General features: G+C 38.8%; 1 pseudogene; it reads right to left on the minus strand.

Annotated features, from left to right (window-relative positions):
* Positions 1 to 15,027: 15,027 nt before the first annotated feature.
* Positions 15,028 to 21,056, minus strand: LOC118607725 (annotated as a pseudogene).
* Positions 21,057 to 21,271: the final 215 nt, after the last annotated feature.

Here is a 21,271-nt window from a genome sequence, read left to right on the forward strand (position 1 = left end):
CTAGGTAAATCTTATGCATACTAAGGTTTGAGACTGACACAAACAATCACTATTTCATGATTGGAGGGGTGTCAATAATATGGCTTATCTGTACTATCTGCTAAAAGACTTAGGGGGTTTAGTCAACAATATATAACATGAGTCAGTGGTGAGACATGAAGAATATACATGAGCTAATGCACAAATAAAATGGACTAATACACAAATAAAAATATATTGTCTAGAATGAAGGAGGTTATGGTCTTGCTATCTCTCCACGCCATATCAAGATATTGCATTTAGCTTTAAAACACCACATATCAAGAATAATGAACCAAAATATGTCCTCCAAAGGACAACTTGGCTAATGAAGAAGTTAAACCTAAGACAAATACAGAATTATCTAGGGATGCCAAGCTTATAGAATTGAATCATTTAGATAACATCACTTTCAACCTCAAATAGCTGAAGACATGTCATGTGGAAGAGATCCTTCTGCCTAGGCAGTGTCGTACATGCATGTAACTTTATATACTTTCCACTTGGCAGTTGATTCTCAAATCTGTATCCCCAGACTGACTCATTCTCCTGAGATTCAGTCATTCTGAAATCTCTCCACCTGGATTTTTCACAAGCACCTTAAACTCAACACAGCTAAAATAAAACAATCATTATCCCCATTTTTATAGATAACAAATCTGACACTCAAAGAAGTAAATAATTTCCCATGGGTTCCAGTAAATAAGTTAAACCCAATCTGTCTGACTCTAAAGCTTATTCCCTTTCCATTTTTATCATGTTGGCTTTTACAGTGTTAGGAAAAAAACAAACCAGGACATTACATATATTTCTTACAGCCCTGAAAAAGAGCTATAGGCTCTGAAATAGAGTACCACATTTCACAGGAGAGTTGATCCTTCCTGAAAACCAAATCTGCTCTAAGAAACTCTAATATTAAATTTACTAGATTACACATAAAAGTAAATAAATCCCTGGCAATATCAGAGGCAAAATAATTACATGGAAGAAATGGAGAAGTCCCTTCCCCTCTCTGGATCACAATTCTGTTATTCAAAATATGTGGATTTTAAAGATCTTTACATCTTCTTACAGCTCTGTCATTCTGAGAGTCTATAGAAGACAGTGTTCTGTATAAGGTACAGACATTATGAATAAACGGTCATGCCATTTAGCCTGTGTAATAGTTCAGCTGCGTTCCAACACCATCTTCCAGGACCTGCTGGACTAGGGACTGATCATATATCTTCATATTCTCATCTACTCCAGGCACCCAGCCCAGCATGACGCACTTATCCACACAGTTCTGACTTGCCTCTGGCAATACCAGCTCTTTACTCAACTGGAGAAGTGATCAGGTAAAAAGTAGAAATTCTGTCACAATTTTTTCTACATATGGCCCTAATGTGCTCCCTCAAAGTCACTTACGAGGTTCATGACCTTGGACAAGTCACTTATACTCTCTGAGCCTACATTTCCTCATCTGTAAGAGAAATGCTCATAATACATAATCACTTGATTGTTGTAAAAATTAAGAAATAATGTGTGTGAAATCACCAGGCACATGCTAGGTGCTTAGTAGATTCCCTCTTTCAGTGTCATCCTTGGCTAGGCCACATCAGCTAACACAAGTTTTCTTAGATTCACTAGTTATTTTCAGGGTTTACCCTATACCTCTTCTGTCTGATCATCAACCCCTCCATCAACCAGACAAAGACCATTAAAGAAATGCTCATGTCAATTCTCCAAATCCACTGAACTGAAGCAATTAAGACTGCATTTGAGGTTTTGTAGCAAAACTTAAAAACACTAACAAGTAGTCAGCCAGATTCTGCTTAAATGTTTCTTATGATAGGGAACTCATTTCCTATTAACACAGCCTATTTTATCCTCAGTCAGCTCTGCTATAACTTCCACCTAACAACCCTAATTTTGTCCCTTGAGATCACATCATACAGATAAAATCCTATTTCTTCTGACCCTGTGGATACAGATAGCAATCATGCCCCACTATGCCTTCCAGGCTTCTCTTCTTAACTTCTATTTTGTCTTTGTCTCTCTTTAAAAGATAACCGCCATAAGGGAACACAATACACGAGGTGTGGTTCTGCAAACTCAGAAAAGAGTGGAATAATCACCTTCTTTATTCTAGATTCTATATTTCTAATTAATGCAGCCAGAGTTTCCATTAACTTTTTGGCAGCCATATTAAACAGACACCCCTCCTATAGAATTGTTAATATATCTTTTTAATTTTATAAAACTTATGTAAGATGTTAAATTTATTCTTATCACATTAATTCTATTGTTTTTGAACCATCTTTTCAGTCTGGTAAATTCTTTTTGTATTCCTTGTTCCATTATCCAGTATATATTTCCCCTCCTATTCCAGTTCTCTCTTAACTTTTTATGAGCATATTCTTCTATATCTTCATCCAAGTCATTAATTAAAATATTGAAACCAAGACAGAGACTAGCACAGAGCCCTAAAGCTTACCACCAGGGATCTCTCTTTGCAATAGTGAAACTCATCCTTTTTTCTGCCTTCAACACACCTGAGGGCCCTCCTACCACCCATTCATATCAATCACAGTAGCTCAAAAAAATCACAGACACCCGAGGAAGGGCAGGCCTTCTAAAAGAGAGTACTGTGATCAAGGGAAAGGTCTATGTGATTTGGAAAAACTCTCATCCAGGTGATTTAGATAAACCCCTCAGAGAATGTGCCCTTGTTACCCTATCTCCTATATGTACTTTTTAAAAACTTTTGCTCCAGAGAAATACAGAATAATTAGCTTCCATTATGAATGGTTTCCTCATCTGCAAGATGGAGCTAATATCATAGTGCATAAGGCTGTTGTGAGGATTGTATTCACATATATAAAGTACTTAGCACAATGCCTGGCACATAGTACTCAATAAATAGCAGCACTTAAAAAAATTTTTCAGAATCCCACTAAAGGAACAATGTTCCAGTTCATGTTTCTTTCATCTTGTTCACCAGGATGTCATAAAAATAAAAATCTTTGTCATGTGCCTTGCTATGGTACAGGTACACTGTAATCATCACATAATTACATCTGTTAGTCAAATGGTCCTATCAAAAAAGGCCTTGTTTCCAAGCCCACAAATCTGAATTTAGGACAAAGCTCCCTAATGGGGCTATTATGGCCACACATATATTGAAGTTTCATTTTTTTCAAGCTCATGCTCTACTGCCTGATCTGGCTCCCATTCCCCTGACCTCTGAATGGCAGAATGAAGATTTCCACATTCGTGAAGGTCCACATTATTGTGCTTACTATTTCTTCTTTACTTGATCCTGCTGTTTTCAAAGAGGGTGTCAGAATTCAGGTGAGGTCACCCAGGCTTGTCTTACAACAGAATAATTTCAAAATGTTTGTGGCTAAAGGACAGGTCGTAATACCTCATCCTGTTTACACTGGGCCACACCTATTACCTATTTCTCTGACATGATCCCCCATCCTCCTCCCCCCACTTTGTGTCACCACAGTTTATGATGCTGCATACCACATTTCAGGGCTTCTGGTGGCCACAGGTCCAGGATGAAGTAGAAGCTGTATCTGGAAGCAGAGATATCTGTGAGTCTGTAACACTGGAAGCTATTTTATGCTGTGGCTTTTCTGAGTGTCACTTTAATAATAATTAACATATTATTATAAAAATAACAATTGCTCACATCTATATTGTGCTTTATATAAAGTATTTCAATAAACAATTTCTCCTTTACTCCTCAAAACAGTTCAATAGTTTCACTTGGAAAAACATTGCTGAAAATTTTAAAAGAATGTGACCTTATCAAGCTAAATTATCTATTATTTCCTCATACACACACAAAAATAAGCCCTACCAGACAATTTAGTTTAATGAAATAGAAATGTTGAATGGCAGCTACTTTGGTCCAAAAGGCACTAAACTCTAAAGTTCTCATTTTTAAAAGTAGATGATATTCTTTATTTTACAAATGAGGAAAATAAGTCTTCAGGAAGTTAGATAATTTGCTCAATGTTTACATAGCGAATAGCAGAACCAGGATTCAAAGCCTGGGTTATCTGACTCCAAATCTTCTGATTTTTTTCCACCCGAACATTTAGAAGTGCTGTTCAACTGCCTTGACTAAAATGGCCACTATTCTCCCCTCTCAAGAAATAGGTAGTGCCTAACTGAATCAATCTTCCTAAAAGACATCTTTCAAATTACAGAATTCTAAGCCAAAGCCTCTTACAAAAGGATCAATTTCCCTCACAGGCAGCTAAGTTCTTATGCCATTCTAGGAATCCTTTCTTTTTTACATTATCAGTAAGCAGCCATAGAACCTATCTATCTGCAGAAAAGATGTCAAGAAATACAGCACCAAACCAGAGCTCCAATCCCACACTCAGGCTTTTGGCATTCTGTCACTCATCATCAAAGCATCCAATCTTTCCATTGTCCCATTGCAAAGATTTTTCACAAATAAGAAATGCTACAGTCCAAAAAAATTGCCTTTTTCATCTTCCATTTCTTTTCAGTCCAAATCCTTCACATTGCAGTCCCCACAAAGCACAGAAAGACAACCACCTGGGAGAAATTCAAACAATATGGGCCAATTTCTACTTCAGCCTACAACAATGAGATTGATAACCAGTTCCACAGTTGAGAAATTTGACACTGTTCTCAATGTATCACCTTCTCTAATATATCTCACATAAAATTGCAGGGTTTAGTTCTTAACTCAATTCTAATTAACTGAGTCATTCACTTTATGCCTTACCTATTATAATTAGCTCTTTCCTTCAAAATTTACCAGTCCCTTCTTGTAACCTAAATAGTATCCCTGAACAGCTAAAATGCATCATGACAATACACAGTTAAAGGGGAAGGAAGGTTGTTGTCCATGGTTTGAGACTCTAATAATTGCAACCTAAAATGAGGCCAAGCAAGCACAACAGTCTCAGGGGCTGGCTTGCAGAACCAGGAATTACTGGGGCCACATACAACCCAGTCTCAGCTACAGCCAGATGGGGCTGCTAGATGACATCAGCTCCTATACGACTTCCTAGACATACCAAGGCAGAGTTCACACTTTTTCATTACCTCCTCAAAATGGCCTCTCACCTCTCAAAAAAAAAGTTTGATGTGGCTAATCTTTTTAAAGCCTCCCCTCAACCAACCCTGATTCCTGTATTTACCAGTCTTATTTGATGTTTCCTTTCCAAGTCCTAAGCTCTGTTTCAACTTCCTTAAGTACCTGATTCCTTGCTTTGGCTTGAATCAGCATCGTCTTCAGCCATCTTCCTGGGTTTACTGACTTCAGGTTCCAGCTCGGCAGAATTAGTTTAAACTGGTCAAAATAGATTTGAACTGGCCTGAACTTATTTTTGTGTGTGTAAGGAAATATATGAACTGGTTCTGCAAGTTCTGACCACTTTAGACCTATGTGAGCCAGTTTTATATTACTAATGCAAGAACAAGCCACTGAATGAATCAAGATGGATCAGGAATGAGATGAAGCAGTTTCATTCAGTTTAGAAGACCAGCAAGTGGGGGGTGGGGGTGGGGGAGGTTCAAAATGGATCTGATGCTGATGACCATATTGTTTGTGCTGGTGATGCTGGAGGGCGAATCAGAAAGGACCTAATAGTATAAAAGGTAGGATCAAACTGCTGTAGACACCAGGAGAGGGACTAAAAGAAACTGATGCTCAATGACGCAGGATCAAATCATTGGCATCAGACAGGAGAAAAAAAGATGCTTATGCTCTCAGACAAAATCAAACCATTGAGATGTATAGGGAATTTAACAGGGATGCTTTTCTATAAGGTGTCATCAAACCACCCTGGGGTAGGGATGGAAAGAAGAAGGGAGAGTAAGAACATAAAGGTCCTGGTAGTTTGTAGGACAGTACGAGACAGTTGTAAAGGATTGGCAGAAAGGGGATGTTGTTCTAAGAAGCAGGATCAAACCACTGTAAAAGGGAGGGGAGCAAAAAGAAGCTGAAGTTTTTCGAAGCAAATTTAAATTCCTTTTAGTAAAGTAAAAGGATATGATATTCTGTAAGACAGAATTAAACTCTGTTTTTATAGTTAATAAAGTGCATTTACATGTGTTATTTTATTTTCTCTCTACTCTGTCCTAATGTTTGGGCTAGACCATCCTCCCGCAAAGGTGTCTGCAGTCATTTGCAGCCTCCCTGATGGTTGCTAGGCAACAGTGTAGCAGCAGCCTAATGAACCTTGCCCTTTTGACATTAACCCCTTGTTTTCTGCAAGGGGAATAGTACATACACACATAAAAAATGGGGAGCAAATTGAGATATTATCATTAAATGCTAGGTGGGGAAGAGTGGGAGAAAGCTACATAGACCTTCAAAATAAAATGAAGACAGCAAATAGTTGGAAATTAATAGCTATGTGGAAGAAGCAAAACTCACAAAAGTAGTCCTACAAACTTTGAAAACATCATGTCCAAACTCCCACAAGACCTTTGAGTCCTCCCATGATATCCCTGGCCAGCGGTGCTTGAATACATTTGGTGAAAAATGAGTAGTTCTAATCTCATTGGAAATCTGTTCCATTTTTCTATAATTCTTGTCCTTTTATATTTATGTTAAGCTAAACTATCCTGTCCTCATAGTTTTCATCCAGTAGTCCTGAATTTTGTGTTCTAGAGCAGAGGTTGGCAAACTAGGGCTTTCAGGCCATATCCACCTCACTGCCTGTTTTTTATAGTGTTAGCTAAGAATGGTTTTTACATTGTTAAATGGTTGAAAAATCAAAAGAAAAGTATTTTATGATGTATGAAAAATTATATGAATTTCAAATTTCAGTCCATATGTTTTGTTGGAACATAGTCATGCTTGTTTATCTACATACTGTCTATGGCTGTTTTCTTGCTACCACAGTGGAGTTAAGTAGCTGAACCAAAGACCTTATGGTCTATATTTACTATCTTCCACTTTACAGAATAAGTTTGCTGATTCCTGATCTAGAGCATCCAAAAAATCAGTTTTGAATAAGACTCTGCTTATGTAAGAATTTAATGAGAATGCTAGATATGAAAGAGAATAAAGGGACCTCACAAAGAATCCCAAATTCTCAAAGGGATGGAGGGGTCTGGTGCCAAACTCTTTTGAGCTCACAAATGACTTTAAGCCATTTCTCATGGCCTTTCAGGAATAAGGAGTAAATTTAGCATATATGGAATAGCTGGGAATCTCCAAGAAGAATGAGAGAACAGCTGGAAGAGAAGGTTGGGATCAGAATGTGAAAGACCTTAAATACCAAATATAGTTGTTTGGCCATCCTTAAATCCAATGGAAGATCCACCATTGGATTTCAGTTTGGATAAGGTTGATTGACAGGGTAAAAAAAACTTGAGAAAGATGATTCATGCTTCTAAACATCACCCTAGTTCTATTCCACCTCTAGGCAAGTTGCAGTGATATGAGAAGTTCGGATTATTTTGGTCACTCAAGTTGAGAAACATCTCAATACAGGTATCATAGTCTGAACATAATCTGGTTGGAGGTCAGGACCCTACAATAAATAAAAGATATATGTTGAGTTGCAAAGGATTTCTGCCTTAGGAGCATAAGAAGATTCTCATCACATCTTTATCTGATTCTTACTCACTTTTCAGGACCCAACTCAACCATATCTCTCCCAGGGCTCTTGCCCTCCTCTGAAATTCTACAACACTTCTTTGTACAACTCATGTGATCCTCACTCTACTCTATCTAGTACCAAAATAATTTCTTTGTGAAAATGGCCTGTTTCTCCAGAAAGACCTTGAGATCCTAGAAGAAATGGACCCTAACTGATACCTCCTCTTTGCATTCCAATGGTATCTTGTTGGTTGGTTGGTAAGGATATTGATATGAAGATCTAATACTTCCACAGTGTGGAGAGGCTCCCACTTAGGGAACCTCAGACACTTTGGGAACTATGTCAGCTCTAACCACACATCCCCTTTCTTAGACTGGAAAGCCTGAGAAGAAGTGAAACCAGAATATATTTCAGCCAGTCCTATAATGGCCATGAGAAAAGCAGGTAGCTCTCTCTGATGCCACGAAGACACTGGCTCCCCATCATCACTACTTTCATGGGCTCAGATATGAATGCCCTGATCAGGAAGACAAAGCCCACAGTTCCAGCTGCCAAGCATCCAGTCCCATTTTCTATGGCTTCTGTTGATCTTGGATCCAGCCTTCAGGCTGGACTCAACGGATTCAAGACAAAAATAGGCACTTGGCTGAGAAGGCTGGCTTTCCACAAAGTGCTCTTTCCCCCAATGGCCAAAGCAAATGCCGCAGGCTAGGGCTAAAAGCCAGCCAACTGCTCCCGACCTCTGCTGGACAGCACCAAGGAGGCCTAGAGCCAACAGTGAATGGACGGGTCTGCCATTTCATTCCTCAAACATCAGATTTCCCTTCGGTGAATTTAAACGACCAGATAGACTAGAGTCAATTCTAGCCTCCAAGAAAATGTCTAAGATCCCGCATGCACCTCAACTGCTGAGAGTTAGAGTCAGCATAGCCCCAACCTCCACTCCCTTCAGCTTCTCAAGTGTGCCCAAGCCCATAGGCAACTTTCTGGAGTCTCTATATTTAAATTTATTCCTTGTTTTATCCATTGGTCATTTAGTAGCATGTTGTTTAGTTTCCACATATTTGTGTTCTGTTTTGTTTTCTTTCATTTTATTCTTGTAGTTGATTCTATTTTCATATCATTGTGGTCATAAAAGGTACTTGATATGATTCCAGTCTTCTTGAATTTATTGATGCTAGTTTTGTGGCCTAATATGTGACCTATCCTGAAGAATGTTCTATGTGCACTTGAAAAAAATGTATATTCTTCAGCTTTTGGATGAAATGCTCTATAAACGTCTGTTAAGTCAACCTGGTCTAATGTGATATTTAAGACCATTATTTCCTTATTAACTTTCTGTCTGGATAATCTATCCTTTGATGTAAGTGAGGTATTAAAATCTTATACTATTATTGTATTACTGTAAATTCTTCCTTTATGTTCATTAATATTTGCTTTATATATTTAGGTGTTCTTATGTTAAGTATGTAGATTTTTATGATTATTGCATCCTCTTATTGGACTGACCCCTTTTAAACTATGTAATGTCCTTCTTTGTCTCTTTTATATTCTTTGTTTTAAAGTCTATGTTGTTTGATATGAATATTTCTTACCCCAGCTTTCTTTTCGTTTCTATTTGCATAAAATATCTTTTTCCATCCCTTCACTTTCAGTCTGTATTGTCTTTCTATTTGAAGTACATCTCTTGTAAGTAGTATACAGATGGGTCATGTTTTTCCTCTGTACCCTTAGGGAAGTGGGAGGAGGAATGCAGGAATAAGTTACTAGTACAAACTATTCTTGCTGGCTCACAGATCAGGGTGAAACTCAACAGAGTTCAACCAATCATGTTCCCTGAATTAAGTAGCTAGCCTCCCTTCATCATGGTGGGGCAGGGGCCAGGTTTCCGACACTAGCAGAGAGGGCCATGGAGAGAGGAAGAGGAAAAAGGGGAAGGACAAGGAGAGTGAGGAAGGCCAACCAGAAACAGAGACGTGTTTTTGATCTAATGTATAGAAATCTCTCTGAAAGAGTGACCTCTGGCTGGTGAGTGAGGGTGGAGTGGGAAAACCTTGGCAGTGGTAAAGCTAGAAGATAGCATTGCTTTGAAAATGAAGTTTTCTTTTCTATGCACATAGAAATCACTCTCATTTCTCAGGCTAGTGTGAGTTGGTGCTGACTTAGAAGAAACCTGAGACTAAAAGTGATTACCACCAAAAGGGAGTCATCCTTCTTCAGGGATAGTCAATATCTGAGTTAAATTACTAAATTAACATCCTCTTTGGTAGGTGGTTTCCTTCTAATAATTGCAGACATTTGACCATGTACTTAGCACCAACTATGTGTTTGGCAGTATTATATTCTGAAACTGTGCACCAAGTACCCCAGGGTACCATAGCCAACTCACAGGGGTACTGTAAGATACTTATAATTTTTGAGGGAAACCCAGTGACATCTGTAGGACATGGTATGAACTGTGATACTATTATGTTTTTTGTACCTAGTTACTCAATAAACAGAAATATTGAGTATTTCTTTTGGCTGAAGAGTGTTGTGAAAACAATTACTGACACACTAAGGGCACAGTGAACCAAGAAATTTCGGGAATATTTTCTATATATGTTACATGGATTATCTCATACAATCCTTAAACATTTTGAGGTAGATTTTACTATTGTTTCCATTTTACAGATAAAGAAACCAAGTCTCCAAAAGATAAAATATTTTGCCCAAAGTACCCAACTAAGTGATGACAAAGGAGAGGTAAGAATTTAGATGTGGTAGACTTTATAGACAGTACTCTTAAACCATTCACAACTACCTTCTTGTAATTAGCTTTATCCACTATCCTTATTACATATGTAGACTGTAAAGGATGCCTTGATATGACGAGTGACTTTTGTGCAATAAAAGTTGTGTTAGTATTCTGTAAGCCCAGAATTTAGTCTCTAAATCAACACGTATACCATAAGAGAGGCATAGAAAAAAAGATGCAATTTTAAAACAAAATTTTACAAAGACATGGCATCAGCTGAAATTGAGACTGTATTCAAGCTATTTGAACTATTCAACTGTTTTTCAACTAATTCTCAGGAGACTTCACATGCTTCCTATAATCTAACCCTAAATTTTACTCATCCTGAACCACTATGGTTCACTTTTGCATTATGGTGTGAGAAACAATGCTCTCTGCATTCAATCAAAGTTAGTTCAATTCCTTCCTCTGGTAGGCAGAATGGTGCTTAACAGGCTCTATTCTTACTGTGAACTCTGAGGGCTCATGGACCCACTCCAACCCAAGGCACATACAAAGAAACTATGAATGACGATACTCAGACTGCTATTCCTATATTCAACACCTTGCACCGGACCAGGCAGAAATCAATCAAGAGGTTGCCGGAACAAGCTGTGGGCCCCACTGAACCCAACTCAGACAAGTAGCGGCACAATAGTGGCCACCACAAATGTAGCCAACTCTTCAATCAGAGTAGCACAAGGGTATTTTCAATAGGTTCCCAAAATATACCTATTAAATTTTTTCCCCTCTGCCCTATCTCCAAGTCTATAATTCCACCATAGGAATTTAATTGTGTTACTTAAGGTCCTTGGCTCCTTGGCCTTTTTCAACTACCAATTTCTCTCTGTACAGTAGTTCTCCCTTCTTCTGAACTCTCACAGTGCTTTGTACATTATTCCATTATTATTTCTCTTATTGGCTTGTAATTATCTGTATATGTGTCTGCCTTTTCCACTAGACTGTGAGCTCTTTAAAGGTAAGAATTGTATATTCTCAGTCTGTATCCCATGGGCCTAGCATAGTGCCAAAAACAATGAATGCTCAGAAAGTGTTTGTTGAAATGTATTATTGTTGAGTTCCACTCAAAAGAATAGGTTATATTTATTGCTTTGGTTTGATGCTATACTTAATTCTTTCTACCCCCTGCATAATAGAAAATTTTAGGAATTTAAGATGGCAGGAAAAGACCCAGATTTGAGCCTGGTTTGGCCAATTACTAGCTCTGTATCTTTATATCCTATATCCTTATACACTATATCTCTATATACCTGCCTAAGTCCTGTAACCTCTCTGAACCTTAGTTTTTTCACCCTCACAGTGAGAGCAATCATAAATATACCTCACAAGGTTATAGTAAGGAGAAAATGGACTGTCTGAAGCAGCACTTTGTGAATGTAATACCTTGTGAGAAAGTTGTTATTATACAATGCAATTTAATTGAAAGAAGATTTTTTTCATGATTCTTTTTCCCTAGAGATAGAAGGATATTCCTTCAGAAACTTAAAGAGATTGCCAACGTGTGTGCTGGATGTGCCCTGAGGGGTTTTTCATGGCAGTAGGCCTGTTCTTTCTGTTTGATAAGAAACAGCTTTCATCCTTCCTTAGCCATCCTCTCTCAGTAGTGTTCAAGGCTGGCAAATAGGAGTGGAACAATGCAGAACTGGCTCTTAGACTCAGCACTAAAATGATATTCTTGCAGATGAGAGGTCTTCTGTATTCAGCCACACTTTAGTTAATATTAACACCAATTTATGTTTCCTGAGCACCTGCAGGCTGGATGGTGAGAGAAGCCCTCTAGGAACAGGGATAATTATGGGAAAAAAGTCAACTCTGAATGCCAAACTAAAACCTGCCAAATTGCACTACTTACTGCTCCTCAACCATGTCTGGTGATTTTTTTACCTTTGGATATTTGTTCTTGTACTCTAGAGGTCTAAAATGACCTCTTTTCACTCCTTTCTCAAAGTCAAGTGCTAACTATTCTTCAAGACCTAGCTCAAATTCTATCTTTATGAGCCTTTCTCCATATATAAACCCCCACCCTTCACCTGCAAGTTGTTTCTCCTTCTTTGATAGTCCCCCAAAGCACCTGGCTTCTAGCACTTACTATTTTTCTGTTCTGTCTCAGTTAATGTCTCCAATTTATCCTCTTCTCTTAGACACTCATTATCTCTTGCCTGAAATATTATAGTTATATACTAAGGAGTCTCCCTGCCACTGGTTTTTCCTATACTCCATGCTATTCCCCAAAGGCAGCCTCCTGAAATACAGACCACACTTGTGATTTAAAATTTCTTATAGCAGGAAAAAAAATTAAATTGAGTAACATAATATAGCATACTAGCTACCAAATACAGATCCATGAACTCATTACATCAGAATCATGGCAGAGGAAGGGAAGGTAACTTGTTAAAAACTTAGATTCCCGATGAGATTACAGTTTCCTGAAAATCTATAACTTTAAAAGAATTGCAGGTCAGCTAAGGATGATAAATAAGTTTTATCTCATGAATTAGTTCAAATTGACTACAAGTAGCCATTTAGAATACATGCTTAGAAGATTCTAAGCTACATCCAGGATCACTGGGAAAGAACATTATGTCTGATTAACAGTTTCTACCATGGGCATGGGAAGAGCTGATAGTAATGATTATGTCAGATATTTACCATACCTGATCTAGATAGCCATTCCCTAAACAAATCAGACAACCCACACCTTTGTGTGATGTTCTATTTATCTAGACCATTTTCCCCTACCCACACCTCTAATCCCTGATTTCTTAGAAAACTCCTAGTTATCATCTGAGTTTATTTCAAACATCACCTAGTTTGGGAATTTTGGGCTGATTAACTCCACATCATTTCTTCCCTCATCTGGGCTCTCATTACAATTTATTTATAAGCAGAACTTAGCAATTTTGCCACTTCAAATCCATTTTTAAATGAAGAGGGGTAGAAATAAACTAATTGTTTTAATATTAAATTATGTTGTAAACCTCTGTGCGTATCTCTGTCCTATTAGACTTTGACCTAGTAGAGATAAACAACTATAGCATATTCATGTTTCTATTCCAAGCTCCTGGTTCAATGCCTAATACCCATAGGGTGCTCAGTAAACATGTATTGAACAGAGTGCACACTCCATTTGGGGGAAGTATGGAGAGGGAAAGCAAGAGACCTGGTAATTACATCAAACACATCATCCTTCCCTGAAGAACCATGAAGATCCATGTGTCCATGGAGGTCAGGTCTGTGGGTGCAAGTGAACACTTCTGAATGAAGAAAGAGAAATCACTAGGAAGAATGCAGCCTGAAATAGGTGCAAAGATGTCTCATTTTCTCCATAATGCCTCCTTGGACTAGTCTGTTTCCCTTTGTTCCCTCCTCATCTTTATTGACACCCATATTACTCAGTAAACATTCCCGAATTCTTCCCGAATTCTTGAATAAGCTATAAGGAGAGTTGAGCAAAGATTCCCAGTGCTGTTGTCAGGCAATCAGAGTCACAGAATATCTGAGCTAGCAGGAACACAGATACTATCTAGTCCAGTAATTGACTCTGTTGGAAGCAGAGGGGTCACTAGTAGCCCTAGCTGTTTTTCTGCCCTCAATCTCCACTTCAATATATCTTGATAGAGCAATCCACGCCCCTGATATATCACAGTTTGAAAGCCATTTACTATCAAACTAAGTATCCTCATTCATAGATGAGGGTAGTGGGGCCCAGAGAGGAGAAAATTGTCCAGTTACAAACTGAGTTTACAGCATAAGTAGTCTCAATCCAAGTATCCTAACTCTCTATCCCATGCTATTTCTGCTATAATCAAGCTGCCTTATTTTACATACATTTGCACATTTACTTTTCTCAGATGATCATCATTTGCACCGATGGGTCCTATATGTTGCCATAATTCAAAGATGTCATTTGGACTCTCCCATCATTTTTTTAACCTAGGATACCTTTTAAGGACAATTTCTATTCTGGGATACCTCATCTGAAACAGCTGAGTTACTCTATCTTTGCTATATAAATCACCATTTTGCCAGGCTCAAAACCCTGGAGTTCTTTCTGCCTCCCCCTTATCCTTTATCTCCTCAATTTGTTCTGCTATCATGTCACTCTGATTCTCAAACACCATCTAAAATTATAATGCTCATACACATAACCTATACCTAATCCCTGTTTCACTTTTCTCTTTAGCATTTAATACCATCTAATATACTACATGGTTTACTCATTTGTTTGTATTTCCCTCCCTCCAACCACAATGCAAGCTTTATGATGGCAGGAATTACTGCTTATTTATTGACTTATCCTTAGCATTTGAACATGCTTTGTCTATATTAGTCACCCAATAAATATTTATTGAGTCAATAGTGTGATTACTTGATAGTGTTGAGAATCAAGATCCTCACCTTGTTGCTCTGCCATTTTGACATGCATTTTTCAATTCATTGTCCAGTATAGCTGCTTCAGATCCTACTATCCCATCCAGATTCCAATCCGGAAAAAGAAGTAAAAAATGAAATGTATACATCACTTTTACTGGCCAGAACCTAGTCATATGTTCACACTAGCTGCAAGGGAGGCTTGGAAATATAGTCTTTAGCTGGGCAGACTTATGTCCAGCTAAATTTGTCCAGCTAGTACTACAGAAGAAAAGAGAACCAATGTTGAACAATTAGCAGGCTGTATTGCACAAAGCAAAGAAATTTTAAAAACTAATGCATGGTTTATAAGCAGTCTACAGCCTGACTGTTTTACTTTCTGTCACCTAACATACATGTATCTGTGAGAAACAGCCTCTCTCCCCAGAAAATTATCAGAAGCATGATAGAATTAAGTCCTTCCAATTGTGTAGTGTTTTTCAGAGTTGGGAGATCTGTAAGTTCCAACTCCATGTGTTGCGGAGACAGTTAGGAAGAAGAGTCGGAGTCTGGAAATGCTTTTACTAACATGGATAAGGGAGAGGAGGAATGGCAAGGAATGGCAATGATAGCATCCCCCACCCCTGTTTCCATGGCTTTTTATTCTCCCTAACAAAGCTGGCTTTGCCAAACATCATTAGTTACTATCAGGTTAGCAATTATAAACTACAGCCAACTCCCAGACTCAGCCTCAGGGCCATGACTGTGTTACCAGCTATTTCTTCTCTGGTAACTTTTTCCCATCCTCGTCCCTAGAGCAAGATGTCCCAGAATAGGTCAGGCGTGTGCACACTCCCTGCAATGTGCCCTTGGGTGTAAGTCCACATCTGCTAGGTCAGGCGTGTGCACCCTCCCTGCAATGTGTCCTTGTCTGTAAGTCCACATTTGCTTCTGATGACCTTGTTGCTCCAAGTACTAGGCATCCCACCAAGACTGCAGGAGTTTCTCACAACATATCCCCCTTTTCTTTTTGCTGAATTTTATTCAGCATTACTGAGAACACAGCGGCCTGAGTCTTTCTCAGTATTTGGCTTCTTGAGAATCTCTTCTAGACTGAACAAAGAAAAATAAGTAACAAACAAATTACAATCTAGGAAGTGGTAGATTAGCCCAATAACCCATGAATTTGTGGAATAGGATGTACGTCTTTAATACTATTGACCATGTTTTGTAGCACTGCGATCCCCTGTAATTCAGGAAGCTGCTTTTGAAAAGTGTCAGCAATATGCATTTGTAAATCTGTGATTAAACCTGAAGCATTACTATACCCCAAAATATGCTGTCTTACTTTATCCTATTCAAACATACTTTCATTATACAATACAGGAGTTATACAAAAAGAAGTAGTATTCCAATCACATTTAAGTTGTACACGTTTCTGCAAACTAACAATTTGATCTCATAATAATATAACCGCTTGCTGTAAATCTGCTACTTGACTTTGCAATACAGAGTCAATTTGTCTTTGAGAACTCCATAACTGTTCAGCATCCAGATACCAGTTTCTAACATAATCAGCAGTCTGTACCGATTGAGGCAGAGTTACTCTAGCCATGGCAGCAGCAGCAGTAACAGCGATGATACCCACAACAGCAGTGATCAGCATGCCAAAGAATCTTTTAGCTCTTCTTTTAACGTGGTCTATCAGCTGCTGCAATATTATAGTGGCAGGAGAGTCTTGCCAGAGTTGAGACAATCTAACCGGCATCTTTACTCCAGTTCTAGCTCTAAGAATATATAAGCTTTTATATGACTTGTTAAAAGGAATAGAAGAGTTAATACAAGTGTAAAAAGAACAGTATTTACATGAAACATAACCTAAAGTTTCATTCCACTTTACCTTGCCCTTCATAATGATGTAGGGAAGCCGAACACAGGCTTGAGCAAAGTGAGTAACATTCTGATGAAAGGTGATATGAGAAGAACTCCAAGATTGAACTATGAAACCGTTCCATGCATGCGTGGGAAATAAAGCAGCTCCTAACTTCCAAATATGATTCTGTATCCCATGATGGGGTAGTTGAGGAGATGGGGGGGACCCTCTATCATGCCAGACAATTGTGTTATTACTAATTCTGTCTGAAAAAATACTTACTGAACTATTCTCTATCTTTTGGTGCCACTGCAAATTTACTTTTCCTCCCTTTGCTCAGGCGGATCTAGAAGGACTCCATCAATGACTCTTCCATAGGAAGTATTAACTAAAACCCGAGCCTGTTCAGCTCTACGCTGAGTCCGCTGAACCCAACGTTCAAGCGTCTGAACTTTCGGAGTGGCACAGCACAGTAAATCTGGTGGAGAGGTATCATCCACAGGTTCTGTAACATTTTTAAATCCTACCATACTTAACAAAAACAAGTGACCTACCCTAGCATTCTGTTCAGAAGTCTGCAAAGTTGTCAACCACACTTGAGCACCCAGCTGTAAACAGTGCTCTTCAGCTCCCATGCAAATTGGCATCCCTTCCATTCCCACCATATAGTTCTCAATCACTCTCCCTTCTTCTTCAGGCCTTAGAGGCCCTCTAGGGTCATAAGGCCCAGGCACCTAATTAGAATTATTAACATAAACTATCACTGAAGCATCTCCCCATCCCACTGCCTTATTTAAAGGGGGATTGGGCACATATGCCCAATATGAATAATTTCCTGTCTCAGCTTGTACCCCACTTACCTGTGCTATAATCAGGGCTGTCATTGCAAGGAATAGAGAAGTGCGAGTTATCTCCTGACCTGACTCACTGACAACCCACCGCTTCTCTCTGCTCCCGGAGCCTGACATTCTTGGCTGGGTCCCAAAGCTTCTCTGTTCCTGTAGAGATAAAAGCAAAACCTCGGCCCTGTTTCAATACCTCAGCAGGCACCCAGTCCCCTTTCAGATCCTTGTAGTATATGGGCTGCTGCAAAGGCTCACTGGCCTGTTTTACCCAATGTCGATGAGCCGCTGTGCTGCCTTGTTCATCTTGAATTAAACAATTTAAAGTATATAATGCTCTATTAAGCCTTTGTCTCAGGGTATTCCATATTCCCCCTTTTTGTTTTGTAAGTATCTCCTTCTTTGAAATGTTGTAGGAGACACCCCAGGGTTGTCTTTTGTGAACTCTGCTTTTCCTCTATTGCTTGCACAGAGAACACAGAACAAAGAACACAAAACAGACACTCAGACAAGGACAATTACTGGGGTGTAGGTGGACTCAGAGAAGTTCACCACCTACCACTTAGACAAGAATAAAGACAATAAACAGAACCTGACAACAGGGCACAGAAGGCGGAGTCCCACAGCCCGGCCATGGTCCGGGAGATATGACTGCATTCAGTCTCTCCACGGACCCCTGGTGACCAGTCAACAGAAATAGGAACAGAAAGGTACCTTAAAAAGCACTGAATTTTGTAATTTAGTTATTACTTTTCTCATCTCTAATACGAAATTATGTTATATTCACTGTTGACTCTATGCTAAAATGTCCTAAGTTTTAGACTAATTCACCAATAAAAGAAAAAGGAAATCATTAATAGTTTTTAAATTTTAAGTTAGAGAAAGAACCTTACTACACAATAATGAAAACTGAGCAATACAAGTTTGTGACTACAAGAGTGTCTTTTAATAATACAGTATTTAAAATTCTTTTTCTGCTAACGGTGATAGTTCCTGAGGACTGTCCAATGCTGTAGGCCCTTCTAAAATAGAGAATAAGTTAGTTAAAGCATATGTGGGGATACTGAGGGAAGGACAGAGCTAATTTGTAATGCCTAATAATTTTCGAAAATTATTAAGAGTTTTGAGAACATCCCGTCTAATTTCTATCTTTTGAAGAGTAATTTTCTATTGCAAAATTTTATATCCTAAATATTGATAAGGAACAGAATCTTGTCTTTTCTCAGGAGCTATTTTGAGCTATACTTTTCCAGAGCAATTTTTCCAAATAAAAACATTTATACATGAGTCCCTGAGGGAACTTTTCCCTCACTTCTTGGAAAGGTATATTCACAAATGCTTGGCACATGGTAGGACTATTAAATATGCCTTAGGGTAATACTTTCCATTGATATTGCTGAATAGGCTGAGCACTGTTTAAAGTAGGAATAGTAAATGCAAACTTTTCTCTATCTTGAGGCTGTAAAGGAATAGTATAAAAATGATCTTTTAAATCTATATAATCTTTAAAAACCAATTTTGGGGAATTAATGCGGGGTTAGGGAGCCCAGGTTGCAAAGTTCCTATAGGCTGTATGACAGCATTAATTCTTCATAAATCTATCAACATTCTCTATTTTGCTGACTTTTTTTTATAACAAATACTGGTGAATTCTATGGATAAGAGGAGGGTTCAATATGATTACTGGCCAATTGTACATCTACTAGTTGCTGTAACACTTCTAATTTTTCTTTTGTTAGAGGCCTGTTCCCTACTAGGGGGGTTTGTATACACTACTTATCGTTCTCCTTTATTCCCTCTCCTGCAGTCTTTTCGAAAATGCCCTAGTTTCCCACATTGATAACATTTCATTCAAGAACTTTGAAACCCTTTCTGTAAAGCTCTTGCTAACAAATTAGCTTGATGTGTTAAAGAGCCAACATCATGACAAGCTTTAATATATTCTTCTAAAGGTGCTCCTTGGGCTTTCAGGGGCCTTAAAGCCTTTTGACACTCTGCATTTGCATTTTTATAAGCTAGAGATTCTAAAAGTAATTCTTGGATTTCAGGAAGAGCCACCGCCCTGACAATGGCCGTAGGTAGCCGAGACAAAAAAAAATCATTATAACTCTCCCCAGGACTCTGCATAATTTTAGTGAACAACTGAGGATGTTTCTCAGGTGGCTCTACTTGAGACCAAGCTCTTAACACTATTAATTTCATTTGTAACAAGGTTTCTTCAGTCGAATGACATTGTTGTTCAATGGTGGTAAAATTTCCTGTACCTGTCAGCCATTCAAGAGTAGTCCCTGGAGGGTTTCTTGCTGTGTTTCTAGGAGCCACGTGTTGGGCTTCCTCTCTCCACCAGGTTTTCACTTGCAAATAAGGACCTGGTTCTAACACAGTTTTTATAATAGTTTCCCAATCTGACACCAACAATTGTCTTTCTGTGGCTATACTATTTAAAAGTCCTGTCACATAAGTGGACTGCATACTATATTAATTGATAGATTCCTTAAGTATCCTCAAAAATTTATGTTCTAGTGGGGTATATTGTACATTGATGCCCCCCCTGAGGAAATTGAGCATTGGGGGGAAATGTCTGTCTCACTATAGGGAATCCCATCAGCTGAGGAGTAGCTGTCTGTCTAAGAAGATTTTTTCAACTACTCTCTTCATCTATTAGTTCCTTAGTCAAATCAGGTGAAAGAAGAAAAGTAAATGAAACAGGAGCAGCAACTGAAGACTCTGCCCCAAATAAAGTATTTACAGGTGGTGCAGAGGGCTTTCTTGGTTCTTGAAAATATCCTCCAGTTGGCCCCAATTGTAGTTGCTTCATCCTCTGATTTATTGCTTTTACTTGCGCCAAAAGAACCTGATATGACTCTTTACTGGAAGGAATGCGGCCAGCACATTCCTCTTCAGATGAGGACTCAGTAGATTCCTCTCGCTCAGACTCTCTTTCTGTAGGATTTTCATAAACAGGTTCAGTTTTTCCTTGGCGTGTTTCCAAGTCATTTTCAGTGCCCTCAGACTCAGACTGCAGAGGCTATAAAGCCTGAGAAATTAAAGTGCATAAAGACCAAACAGAAATGGATATGGGATCCCCCTGTTGATGAGCTCTCCGCAAAGCTCTTATGATTTGTTTCCACACTTTAGCATTCAATTGAGATTTTCCCTCTGGCTTGAACTAGTAGCAATGTCTACCTATATAGAAAAACAATTCACGAAATTGACTTTTCTTCACTTCTGCTCCTGAAGATGATAATAAGTGTCATAATAACTTAATGTACTGGGTCTCCACCTTTGACGGAGAATTTCCCATGCTAGAACTGTGTGCTAAAAAACTATGCCAAAGGTGCCGCTTAACTCTGAGCGGACTTGCCCCTTTAGGTTTCCAGTGTTGTCTGTAAACGTACTAAAAAACTGTGCTGAAGGTATCACTTACTGAGTGGACTTATCCCTTTCGGTTTCCAGTGTTGTCTGGAAATGTGCTAAAAAACTGTGCCGAAGGTATCACTTACTCTGAGCAGACTTACCCCTTTCGGTTTCCAGTGTAGTTCTGTACCCTCTTCTTCGAGCCCCACGTTGGGCACCAATTGTTGCGGAGATGGTTAGGAAGAAGAGTCGGAGTCTGGAAATGCTTTTACTAACATGGATAAGGGAGAGGAGGAATGGCAAGGAATGGCAATGATAGCATCCCCCACCCCTGTTTCCATGGCTTTTTATTCTCCCTAACAAAGCTGGCTTTGCCAAACATCATTAGTTACTATCAGGTTAGCAATTATAAACTACAGCCAACTCCCAGACTCAGCCTCAGGGCCAT

The sequence above is a fragment of the Rousettus aegyptiacus genome, unplaced genomic scaffold (genome assembly GCF_014176215.1).
Source record: "Rousettus aegyptiacus isolate mRouAeg1 unplaced genomic scaffold, mRouAeg1.p scaffold_m13_p_9, whole genome shotgun sequence".
Classification (NCBI taxonomy): Eukaryota; Metazoa; Chordata; class Mammalia; order Chiroptera; family Pteropodidae; genus Rousettus; species Rousettus aegyptiacus.